Consider the following 13,739-nt stretch of genomic DNA (forward strand, 5'->3'; position numbering starts at 1 on the left):
GATCAAACCACCGGTGCAGCGGTGGCTGGACCGCCACTCACACGTCACCACGATCCAGGACTTCCAGTCTATGGTGGAGCAGCTGTGGCAGTCCATCCACTGGCAGTCCGACCGCCCCAATACGAGTTGTGCAGTCAGATCACCCTGGGACCCTCACTGCCGCCACGGAGCCACCGTTCCCTGGAGTTGCGCAGTGGTCAGAGGCTGCATTATACATTGAGGGACCGTCATGGTCCCGTCAGGCATATTGTGAGTTTCTTCTCTGCTGGCGGTGACATAGAGGTTACTCCTCCATGTCAACCATGGTGAAGCTTAAACAAAGGGGGCCGTAGAGGGCTCCCTGTGCCGCCTCCTGCTTGTGCATGCACACAGGGGGGCATAATGTGTGCCCCCCTGTGTGCATGCAGAAGAGTTCCTGCATGGCATAGACCTTTAAGTCCATGCCTTGCAGGAACCTTGTGAGGCATTTCCATTGCGGAGAGGCACCGCCCTGGGAACGCCATGCCGCCATCCAGACTACAAATAAATTGTAATATGGCGGGCAGGCAGCGGCATGTCTCAGCGTTGCAGCGCCATGGCGGTGGAGTAAGACCCGCCCTTGCCCCTTGGAAACTGGCACTTGGGCCCTTAATCTCAGTCTGCCTAAAAATGTGAAATGTAATCTTTGAATTCTACTTGTGTAATGTCCAATCGATGTACACAATCTTGTAGATCGTCTCCCATTCCTCCAACTAATATACAGAGCTCTGTTGTTCCTGAGATAGGTTCGTGCTATATAAATACCAACATATCCATACAAATAATTAATTTTATTTGTGTTATCTTAATCTGGGTCTCTTTCTAATTTTGAAATTCTTTAGGGCTCAACTTGGCCTATAAACACAGATTTGTGAGTGTTATTTTACATAAAATTATTTTGTGCAACATTTAATTAGTACCTTAATACCAACATTACAAGAAACGTTATTTATTCCAGAAAAATCTTTTTTTTAAAAACCACTTTTACCAGAAAGTGCTTAACCACAACAATAACAAGGGGAAGAAAGGTGAAGTAAGTTGACAAAAATTGAAGTATTTAAAATGAAAAAAGAATAATTTGGAAAGTTTGAGAGAAAAAGCAGGCAGCATAAAGAAACGTGGACATAAAAAGAAAGGTGAGAAGTGGTAAAAATGAGTAAGAGTGTCACTGAGTTGGATATGTGGGTTTATCGGGTGAAATGTAGAATTTAGAGAAAGCAAAAAGTGCAAAAGAGAGGTGTGAAGAGCAGAAAAAAAGGAAGTGTGGTGAGGGGAAGAAAAGCAGTGGTTAAGGAAATGGAAGCCCTTGGATAAGTATTAGACTGAGAAAAGAATGCCAGTGCACTAAAAAGAGAAAAAAATGGTACACAAAGAGAGAATGTGATATCAGAAGATCTTTATACCTCAATGTGGGGTATGTGGGGTTGAAAGAAATTGAAAATCGGGAAAGTGGTATAAGTTAAAAAAAAGAAAGAGGCAGGGAAGTAAGTTATCAGAAGGAGAAAGAATATTGGAAAATGAGATATCAGAGAAAAGGGAGGTGAAGTGGGATAAAGGGTGACGTCTGGAAGATGTCGTCAGAAAATGAAATGGAAACGGGAGGCACTGCGAGAAGCAGCAAAATAAATATGTGAGTAGTGGGTTTAAAAGAAGTGGAGGAAGAAAGAAGTGGGATTATGGGGAGAAATGGGAGTAAGCAGAAGAGGATAGAAGTTGTTGATCTAATTGGAGAATGCAAATGTGTTATTAGTGATAAGAGGCTGCCAGGTGAAGCAAGTGTTAGAAATACAAGTGGGGAAAGGGCTGTTGGTGAAGTGAGAGAAAGGCAGGTGGGAGATCCAGAAAGTAAGAGGCTGCATAAACTGAGGTGCAGGAATAACAAGTTCATTGACATAAGGGGATTGCAGGGATCTGTGAAATTGCCTGAGCAAATTAAAATCTTCTCTGTTCATCCTCTTGTATGCATTAGCTTATTTTCTGACTCGCAGCTGCAGGAATATTCTTAATGCCCATGCTACTAACCTTATTCCTAAAACAAACCTGTATTTACATAGAGTAATATCTTAAAATCTCAAGGACTGAACAGGAAATCTTCGATTTTGTATCGGGAGCCTATATTGTTTACTTCTTGAAAAGTGATCATTTGGTCTAGGAGCAATCAAAAATGCATCTCTCTCTTTTGGAGCTCATGACATGTCATTCTTGTCAGGCATTCTACTTGGAAACGCAGCACAACTAATGTTGGTTGAAGCAGTAACACAACATTCTCCACCAACAAACACAGGTAGGGTGAAAATATTGCACAGAAACAGCATGCTCTGCATTTTTGACAGTGGACAATACGTTTGTTCTCCGATCTACATTTGACAGGGGTGGAATACTTGAAAACATCAGAGATCTTTCAGGGCACAAGATGATATCTTACACGACTAGCCGTTCCCAGTATTCAGATCTGTTTGCCTTCTGGGGACACATCTAACCCCATAAGTATTTTTAATTTTAAGAGAGCGTCACAATGTTATTAGTACAATGAAGGTTGCTGTAAAAAAGAATTGGGACCACTAGGCCGTTAGACTCTGATCGGGCAAGATATATTTGGATCACAAAGGCAAATTTCTAACACCACACATAAAGACACCAGTTTGTCCAGATCTCCTGACCCAGTCCTAGGCACAAACCTTTATGTTTAGGATGGTGTCTGTTATGATGGTGTAACTGTTAGACTTCCCAGACCAGTGGTTGGAGAGAGTATATCGAGCAAGTCACTTTTCTGCTCAGGTAGCTCTTGTTTATCAGTGGATGCAATTATCCAAGGACATGGTGTCAGAGTCATCTGTATGGACTATACATCTTGCAAGATAGGTTTACTCTGCAATACGTCTTGTAGTAGTCCACCTCACTGACAATTATGTATGTCAGATATGTGAGGAAAACTCTAAATATTAATTGGCAGATAAAGAGTGGCCTGTTATGATTGACAACTCTTTTTCTGTGTGTTATATCTTTGAATTTGAACCTCGTCTTAGGTACATTCAAGACGTCCCAAGAACAAGAGTTCTCTGTGACTCTTGATCCTTAACTTGGATTTTCCAGTTGTGTGTAACATATTTATAACTCTGTTTACCAATTATCTTTGAGATAGTCGTTCATTGAAGAAGCCCCAAGTATATTGCTAAGATTATTTCTAGTTTCCCTGTCTTTTCGCTACGGTTTGATGCATGTTTTCAGAAAAGAGGCCAAAGTACACTATCTTTAATTACTAAATAAGCACGAGCCTCACATCTCTAAGGAATGTTGACTTTTATTGACAAAGTATTATGGTACAGACTATTACTGGGGAATCCTTACTCTAATACATTTTGCAGACAGTACAACTGAGTCTCTTTATCATCGGATCAAGGCTGAGACCACGTGACTAAAAGAGGGAATATTCACTGTGGTTTCCAAAGTACAACCAAGTGGACAAGGATTCCATCAATCGATGTTCGTTTTTGCAATGCAGTTAGGCGGTGTTTCTTCACTTAGGAAACTTTGAAGTTTTCAACCTCTTTGTCGTCAGTACCCTGGAAATGCATTCAAATATTATGACTGCATATTAAATATGGCTGGGAGAGTCCAACGTTAACTATGTACAACCATTGATCCATGATCTTGCGGTCAGGATATGTGATGCTCTGACTGTGGGACACTTAGAAAAGCCCTATTGAAAACGTGTTGGTGAACTGTACTAAACAGTAGAAAGACATAGTCTTTTAGAGTCCTGTAGTAATATGTTTATGGTATAAAATAACCAACGACTTGCTTTTCACCAGTAAGATCTATTTAGATAAGTTGGGCATATATTAATGAATGGTTACCTGCATATGTGTGGTAAGTAGTGGAATGTGGCACTCAACTGGTATATGGCGTTGAGGATCCATGATAGACGTTGGTCGCTGGGGGATCACTGCTGGAGGATGTCCTGTGGTTCAGTCCCTGTATCTAAATAATATATTCTTACCTTGAACCTCTGCCATATGTGACAGTATGGGTACAACATGTTTAAAGAACAATAATTACAGTTAAGTAATTTGTTTGTTTCAAATCATTGAAATATAAGACTGGATCAATTAGAACATGGGAGAATGGTAAATAACTACAGAATGTAAGTGTGTCAATTCTTTTATGGCATTTAATGTATTGCCTATTTTTAAATAGTGGTACTTCTCTCCTTTCAGTTAGTACAGAGTGCTAGATATAATGAAGATTATGGGAGTTAGTGTCCAATCAGTGAGTGGATTGCATTCAATATTGCCTTTTATATAGGCTACCACTAAACAATCCCATAAGGATGCACATTATGACAAAGGTAACCTCTTATTTCCTGGTATTCCTCATTTTTTACTGTCCGATGTCTTTAGGCTGCACTAATGGCTCACAGAAACTAGAAGACCCATGTGCACCTCTGCCTTTCTGTTTACCAGGAACACCTTCTAAGTCTGTAACTGAAATCAAATCATATAACATTTCAGTTTCGTAGCAACCTTAGTTTGATAGCAGATCCGTTTGGCAAATTGATGTTTTCACCAATCTTGTTGAAAAATGTTGTGATTTTCCCCCCTCAGCAAGAACAAGCTCTCCTCTGGTGGGCGCAAAGCCAAATGCATTGATTGGAAGGGGAAAGAAACTTCTCAGCCATTACACATTTCAGAACTCAACGGCTCACCAGATCTCCTGCAATAAAAAATTTCAAATATCAAAAAAAGTGGTAGCTCTCAGCATATTTAATATTTAAAACATTACAGTAATATCAGTTATCCCTAAACAAAATGCAATCCAATATATGATTACCATCATGTTTTTGTCAGGCTAGTCACCTTAAAGTGTAAAGGTATCCACAGGGGGATCCTTAATCAGAAATGAAAGAAGGACTTGGAGGGTTATTTTGAGGCCTCTGCCCCCTTTGACACCTACTCTCATCCAGGGAACGTGTGGGTAAATATGTTATGACGGATAATTGTCCCACTACTTCTCATTGTTTTCAGCATAACGTTCCTCTTGGCCAGTGCCTGCTCCTCCCCTATGATGATTTCAGTTATCCCCATGAGGGCCCACTCTCCAGATTGAAGACCTCTGAAATGAATAATTGAACATATACTTAAGGCCTCAGCGAGAATTGGAATCTCGTCATTGAACTATGTGATGTTTTGCCTGATATAAGATGCTTTCTATCACCATTTCACCCTCTTCTCCTCTTTTCACTGAATGAATCCTCTGACCAACGCCGTTGTTGAGTCGACGAGAACTTCTTGAATGAACAACTTTGAAAATCATGGTGTTTGTTGTAATCTTATGAATTGTTTGGATAAAGTAGGTCTGGATAGTATTGTGTGCAATTAATTTTGCTGCACCTAATTCCAAAATGTAATCCTAATTCTGCTTCTGCTCTGTGATGCTGCTTTAGAAGTATGGTTTCTAAACTCTTTGAGGCCTGTCTAAAATATTCAAAAATCTCGTCCAATCACTAGTGGTCCCAGCTTTTCATTTAAATTGTCAGCCTTCTTGTGGGACTATCCTGGCTGTATTCGTTGCAGATCAAATTCACATCTTTTGCATCTGTGTGAGGAAAATTAACATCTGAAAGCATTAACATACCATATCTATCTCAGGATCGTGAAAGCAAATGTTGAGCAGTAAACCAGATTGCCGCACTATTTAGTTATGGGCACAGTTGTCTGCAGTACCTATACAAGTGATCTTGCAGGCTACTTATGTATCCTATTTGCCATGGATAAGGAGAAGTGAAGGCACAGCATTATCAGACTGAGCTCCCTGTTTTGTCAATGTCTATGCTCACCTATAATTGTAGTTGTAAATGATCATTTCAGTATAAATAGGGAGATGTAGATAGAGGCAAGAGGCCTGAAACTTGCTGTGTCTTCTGTAGCACTTAAGCATTTCATCTGGACTGATCTGTCCTTAGGATTAAAAAAATGAATCCTTCCAAAATCGTCTCAAAAATATGAATTATTCCTAAGGCATTCTAAAATCATTCTCAGGATCATTGTCTTATGTCTACGCAGGATTTATGTGCCAAGGGGAATGCAATAGCTGGGAATTCTTAGAAGTAAATAGTCCAGCAGAAAGCTTTGGCTGCAGGAAAAGGGTAGAATCCCTTTGCAAAAAACTGTGCACATTCTAACATTCATTATGAAAAATGGATGAAATCTAGTTCAAGAAAATAGTTTCCCTGGAACTGGTTTCACGAACTCCTTTTTATATCGGGATAACACAGAACTAACCTGAACATGGTTTGATTTCTTTGAAGCCTTAAGCAATAAACATGCCTGCTAGGAGGCCTCTCTGCGCTCTCAAACAATTCTTTGCATGTATACATCTTTAGAAGCAATCTCGTATACATCTTTAGAAGCAATTTCATATCTGCCCCCTGGTCAACTTCATTGTAAATTATTGCTTTCAGAGTAGTTTTGAACTCTAAACGGTCATTAGGTTTCTCAATAGATAAAAAGAGTTGAAGGGAATTGGTCTGGCTATTGGCAGCGATTGAGAAGCTTATGAAAGATTAAGCAATCCTCTTTGTGTGTTATAAAATTAAGTTACTGCTTAAAACCAGAGTGGACGGTTGGGGCTGCATTTTCTTTCCTTGACAAGCAACCTTTTGAACTGACATTGAAATAAATTTTCTAATTTTTAGGTCTCGCCTAGGTGTCTCTTCGAGACAGGCTGTATCTAGATTATGGTCTTTAAGCACAGCCCCTCTTTTGAATTGGCTTCTTTTACTGTCCTTCGTAAATGGCTTCTTATCTTTGGTTAATATGCTCAGTAGTCTTTCCTTTTCTACTTTTGTAACCTCCCATGAGTACTGCCCCTGCTACATGTGCTCTTACTCTTCATGTTATTTATTACTTTGTGAGGACACTTTTTATTTTTGCTTGTTTAGGCTCAGGAACTCGCTCATGCCCACGCTCGCTTCCTCTCCTCAAGCTGCAGCTATCTCCTTCTCCGCCATCCTGTCTGTTTATTATTTCTTTCCTGCTAGCTCTTTGGTGCTGTTCAGCTTCAGCTCCCAGCCGTCCCTCTACCACCACCTCCCTCCCATCAAGTATTTCTGACTGTTTTTATATTATGCGAGACCATAAAGAGCTCGCCTCACAATTTTGTTCCACTTGATGTGCTGATCTTTCACACCACCCACCACCACCACCTCCCGCCCGCCGAGTATTTCGGACAGTTTTTATAATATGCAAGATCGTAAGGAGCTTGCCTCATAATTTGTTTCTCAAGATTATAACTTACCACAGCACACTTTTTGCATGTTAAGTCCGGATAATGGCATCTTCTATTAAATAATTCTTAGCTTCAGTTAGTGGTTTTTGTTGTCATTTGTGGTTGTTATGTAGGTGGCAACTTGTTTTGGATATTTCTGGCAGCTCATGATTGTTTCAGTCTTTTTTTCATAGGCATTATATGTTTTACGCTTGGTAGAGGAGAATCCACACATGATCTCACCTGGGCAGTCCCTTTATGTAAGGGAGGTAGGAGCAGTTGTGTCCTGGCATAAAGGTGGGTGATCCTAACAGCATGGAGAATCATCACAACATATTTATTTTATAGGAGGCACACTGCAGCCAAATGGACTGCTCATCAGTGATTATGGAGACATTGCATCACTTTGGAGCCATCACGCTGATAGTCTGGAGTGCATTGTTATGCTTTCCCTCACACCTTTAGTTTCTAATTACATTTTTTGCAGTTTTATATGTCATGAGCTCAAACCGAAGGTATTGAAGCGCTTTATATAAGCACCACTTAAATTACACAAGGTCACTCATTTTTTTCTTTAAGGTAGAATAGCAGAATGTTGAACCAATGCCGAGACTTGAACCTGGTTCTCCAGTACCAAAGTTGGCAGCTCTGGTCGTAACGTCAGATCCTCTCCCATGCCCAATATTTTGAGAACATGGTGGGTCCACTGTCACCATGTCAGTTAGTTCTACTCTCCAGAGTCCCTAGGCCTCTCTCCACCTGTCAACTTTAGAACACAGCATGACCTTCAGCCGGCATTAGCAGCACACTGTATGCCCTGTTCCGTGGCAGCCTGTTTTGTTAGAACTGGTAGTGTACCTCTTGCTTGCATGCTCTAGGACATGCATAGTCCAGTATGTGGGGCAACAGTCTCTCCCCTCATTTGCCATGCTGCTGGATGTCTCTTCCTAGACAGATAGCACGGTAGGTGGGTCACCAGAGGGAGGGTTGAATTGACCCTAGAAGTAGGCCCTGGATCACCTCCAAAAAGTGTTTTTCACTAAACATTGCTTTGTTTCAGGTGGCTGATTGTTTGGAAAAAACGTCAAAGGCAGTGGGGCATTGGGGGAAGTTTCTCTTCACTAAGTTGGTTCATATCATTGCTGTTGAGAGGATCGATCAACATCTCTTAACCAGGAATAGATAGGTTTTCAAAGTTTACATCGAAAGTATGTGATACTTCGAGTTTTTCATATGTTACTGTTTAATAGTTTTGATATCAATTTTGACAAAAAGCAACTCAAGCCAACATTTGTTTGGCAAATTATTACTCAATTTGTTGGTTTGTTAGGGGTTTCAGTTATGGGATCAGGTAATGTACCAATGCTAGCTGCTCATGAACCTGTCCATGCTGGTTATGATGCTGCAAAATGCCAACTTGGGTGTAAGCCCTCTAAATAGTACTGCGATATAAGTATACTATTGATAGCTTTGAAGAATGCTACATTATCGTATAACTGGAAGTCAAGATTTATTTCAGCCTTCGACTTCATCTCATAAATATGGTAGCACATATTGGGAAATTCCTACTTAAACGATAAATTAATTAATAGGTCAGGAAACACATGGTCGTTTGAGTTGCTTATTGCCAAACTTTGTATAAAAAAGTATTAAACATTAAAATATCAAGAAATTTGAGCATCCCATTCTTTTAGTGTAAACTTTGGAAACCTGCCTATTCTACTATTAACCTACACCGAAATTGGGAGGAGTTTTGCATTTTCCAAATTAGCGCAGTTGGTCCATCAAGGGCTCCCTTCCTCATTTTGTGCCAATCTCTTAACGTGGATTCATTGCTCTCCCCAAGTTCCTGCCTTCCTGTGGTGGGTCATAGTGATTCACACACTCGTCAACCTTTTTTTGAAATCTTTTTCACGTCCAACCATTGTTATTAAAACTTTATGTGGTGTTTTGAGATACTAATTAGTTTCAGATAAGACTCCAGTTCACTGGGTTTTTTTTGCTAGTGGGGAAAAATTTGGAGTTTCAGTTAATTTGTTACTCGTGGATGGGTGTGTGGAGCAGTGTGTGAGTACATGATTGTGCGCATCTCAGTAGGACCACACATAGCTGCCAAGGTTTTTGATTGCTTATGTGTGACATTTTTATAAGACATTCAACAACTATGAGTGACACTTTCTTGCAATCAAAAATCAAGCAGTGAAGACAAGGGAAACATGAATTACAGAAATTACACCTATTTGAGGAACGAAAAAACTCTAATACGATCTTAAAACGGCTTCAAAGCATCAGAAACTGAGGCCGCCAAGCGCTTTCTCCTGCACCACTACATTTACAAGTATGTTTGAGGCAGTTGCTTCCCCACAACTAGGGAGAAACATGAACCTGGAAAGCTAGCAGCAACAGAGAAGAGGATGGAAGTATATCTCAAGAATCCAAGAGGCAGGATGAAATGTAGCTCACAAACTGGCCTAGAAACATGTTTACATATTTATAGTTTTCGTATGATCCACTGTAGGCACGTGGTTCCCTCTCTAGCATATTATGCAAATGAAGAAATGATTATTCTCCACTGCATTGTATATAAATTCTGAGACACTGTGTATCAGACGGTTCTCGAAGAGGGGCTGCCTGGGCATCTTTGTCAATGGCTTGGTCAGTGTACTGAGGGCTGGGGTAGGAGCAGTGATAGAAGAGCAGGTTAGAGACAGGCAGCAGGCCGAGCCAGGGTCACCGCTCATCCATCAGCTACCACTGTGCCAGTGTGGGCGGAAGAGTCCCGTGGCAGGGCGTGAATAAAAGGCCTCTACTGTTATTTCACAACCACAGGTCTGTCACTCTATGTGGGTTTCCGTACAGGCCAGACTGCTACGCAGTAGGTATTTCCCTGGGACATACGTGGCTCCGCAGTCATGAAAATCATTCAGAAAAGCAAAGGCATGCTTTAGAACTACTGTTCACCGCCACCCATCTTTTTAAAACAATCAAATTGGCAGTCAGTTAGCAATGTAGTAGCAGATTATGCCCAAAGTGCACTGAAGAGAGTGCAATCAGAAACCAATATGGCGTCGGCCATCGTCAAATTACCAAATTAACACACACACTCGGCTGGCTGCAGCACTCACTGTCTGACTTGCGAGGTCGGAATCACGGCAATGAGTTTACCGCGGTGGTGAGCCGGCCGCCTCCTCGGTCCAGTCCTGGCTGCGGCAGCGGCACTCCCTCGGCAGTTCACGTTAGGGTGATGGTCATCATTTAAAATTTACAGCAACCATGGTGGTGCAAGTTGCGCTGTGTGATGTGCTCCAATCACCTAGGCACCCTCCCAGTCTCACAAACCACTGCAGCAGCCGGCGGCAGCACTAGCAGGAGGTGACATCCCCGTTGCATGCCTAAATAGGTCTGACTGCATCACACGAGGTGAGGTCAGTCGGAGAGACGCCGTGGCAGGAAACCCCTGCTATATTGATAGTGTGTTACAACAAACAAATGATGGACGGAATGCTGACAATGCAGACATTCTCCCCCAGTCAAGAGATCTGGGTTAAATCCATCGTTCTTTTGCCCACTACGCCACCCCAGTTCAGACATGGCCATATGCAAATCAGTCTGGACCCTGTGCCTCATGGGAACAGTCCAGCCCGAACTGCCAAGCCATGTCTTCCCTGGACCGGAATCAAGCATCCTAGGACCGGTTTCTGGCTATCAGCCGTCATCAGCCAGGATAGCTTGACTCCAGTGGCGTAGTGAGCACGGGTCCCACGTCTGGGAATACCCATCCCACTTAGGGCGAAAAGCGTTACAACAAACAAATGATGTTGCATTGTCAGCATTCCGTCCATCATTTGTTTGTTGTAACGCTTTTCGCCCTAAGTGGGATGGGTATTCCCAGACGTGGGACCCGTGCTCACTACGCCACTGGAGTCAAGCTATCCTGGCTGATGACGGCTGATAGCCAGAAACCGGTCCTAGGATGCTTGATTCCGGTCCAGGGAAGACATGGCTTGGCAGTTCGGGCTGGACTGTTCCCATGAGGCACAGGGTCAAGACTGATTTGCATATGGCCATGTCTAAACTGGGGTGGCGTAGTGGGCAAAAGAACGATGGATTTAACCCAGATCTCTTGACTGGGGGAGAATGTGTGCATTGTCAGCATTCCGTCCATCATTTGTTTGTTGTAACGCTTTTCGCCCTAAGTGGGATGGGTATTCCCAGACGTGGGACCCGTGCTCACTACGCCACTGGAGTCAAGCTATCCTGGCTGATGACGGCTGATAGCCAGAAACCGGTCCTAGGATGCTTGATTCCGGTCCAGGGAAGACATGGCTTGGCAGTTCGGGCTGGACTGTTCCCATGAGGCACAGGGTCAAGACTGATTTGCATATGGCCATGTCTAAACTGGGGTGGCGTAGTGGGCAAAAGAACAATGGATTTAACCCAGATCTCTTGACTGGGGGAGAATGTCTGCATTGTCAGCATTCCGTCCATCATTTGTTTGTTGTAACGCTTTTCGCCCTAAGTGGGATGGGTTTTCCCAGACGTGGGACCCGTGCTCACTACGCCACTGGAGTCAAGCTATCCTGGCTGATGACGGCTGATAGCCAGAAACCGGTCCTAGGATGCTTGATTCCGGTCCAGGGAAGACATGGCTTGGCAGTTCGGGCTGGACTGTTCCCATGAGGCACAGGGTCAAGACTGATTTGCATATGGCCATGTCTAAACTGGGGTGGCGTAGTGGGCAAAAGAACGATGGATTTAACCCAGATCTCTTGACTGGGGGAGAATGTCTGCATTGTCAGCATTCCGTCCATCATTTGTTTGTTGTAATATTGATACAGTGTAGCAGCCAGCTGAGCCCCAAAGCCTCCGGGAGATGCGCACCCATGCCACAGAGCGCTGCCAGACACTCCATCTTTATTTTAACATAGTAGGCAGCGTGAACGACTTGACAGTTAAGGTGCTATGACTGTAATGCGTGACAATGCATTTCAGTGCGGTGATGCGGAGCACCACACTGAAATGCGTTAGTCTAACGCATGATGCGTGGTACTTGGCAGGACTAACCGCATGTACTGGCAGCGTAGACGTGGTGTATTTGTGGACGGATGTGGATTTGAAGTTAATTGTACATGCGGATTTGATTATACAATATATATTTTAGCCTTAGACATGCCACAGGTTTAAACACCATTCTAAGATAGCTGTGAAACTACGTTTATCATCTACCACACCAGTACGCATCATCGTCCTTGTACTAGGCACAGCCTGCAGGTTGTTCCTTTTTCAATTTGTTTTACTTTTTGGTTTGCTCCTCGTGTGATGATTCTTTTTAACAATATTTGAATCTTACTCGGACCACTGGATCACTTCAACCAGTGTGCATCACCTCGACTGGTGTTCCCACCATATTCACTACGCTCACATAGCGGACTACATACCCCAGGCATTCTTTTCACAATAGGGAACTTGCATGTATCATTCCTATAATCCTTTCAGGTTTGGTGAACACAAACTCCGGGTGTGCCCTCACAGCAGTTCATTCGTAGAATGCACAACCTGCAAGTTGTTCTTTTGCTTTAACTCTTGCATATTAACCACGGGTGATTCTTTATAACTTTTGGAACATGCACGGCCCCACATAATCTCTTTAACTAGTGTTCCCATTATATTTACATGGCACACATAGTGGCTGGCCTGCCCCACTCACCAGATCTGACCATCAACGCACTTCCTTTTAGATTCATTGTAAAACATACAATTGCCATCACATACATCCACTCCAAAACACATAAGTAAAAAACATTTCCATTACAACACCAATAGCTCTAACTCTAAAATAATGGCAGACCTCTTGCATTGCAAATACTTCTTTCACGTCTTATACGGGAGTTAGAAATTCAGCCTTTTTCTGTGTTCACCCATTTTCATTTTGTTAAGCAAACATCGTTGTGTTATAGTCTTCGTTTAATAACCGGGGAATTCTCAATCACTTCACAGCTGCTCATGGTGCCTAACGTGCTAGTAGGGGGATATCTTCTGAGAGCGCGCTAAATGAGTTGCAGAATGAAGTTACACTCCAAGTAAAAATACCAATGCGTTGATTTTGGAGACTGGATTGTTGTTTTGTTATCTCGGATAGGCGGGACGTGCACTGCATGTTTAACACAGCAGGGAGCGTTGTCATTCTGCACTTGTACTAAAATGGTGTTTCCTCTGTTCATCATAGCTTAAAAAGCATAAAATGGATAAATAGTGGGGGGTAAAATAATAAAACTGTCAAGTACAGCTTCTTGAAAGATTTCACTTATCCTAAATATAAATGTGCGCCTCAGTGATGCCTGCCAAGAATGCATTCTGCATTGTAACCAAAAGAAACTACATAAAAGCAATGTTTTTCCTGACTTGACTTGTTCCCAACTGACTTGTTCCGAACCTAAAATGCCTGTCTTTTAATT

General features: G+C 42.4%; 1 protein-coding gene across 3 annotated transcripts in view; it reads left to right on the forward strand.

The window, feature by feature from the left end:
* Positions 1–13,739, forward strand: part of MCTP2 (multiple C2 and transmembrane domain containing 2) — a 765,697-nt gene that overhangs the window by 664,522 nt on the left and 87,436 nt on the right. The window lies entirely within an intron of this gene.

The sequence above is a fragment of the Triturus cristatus genome, chromosome 3_1 (genome assembly GCF_964204655.1).
Source record: "Triturus cristatus chromosome 3_1, aTriCri1.1, whole genome shotgun sequence".
Taxonomy (NCBI): Eukaryota; Metazoa; Chordata; class Amphibia; order Caudata; family Salamandridae; genus Triturus; species Triturus cristatus.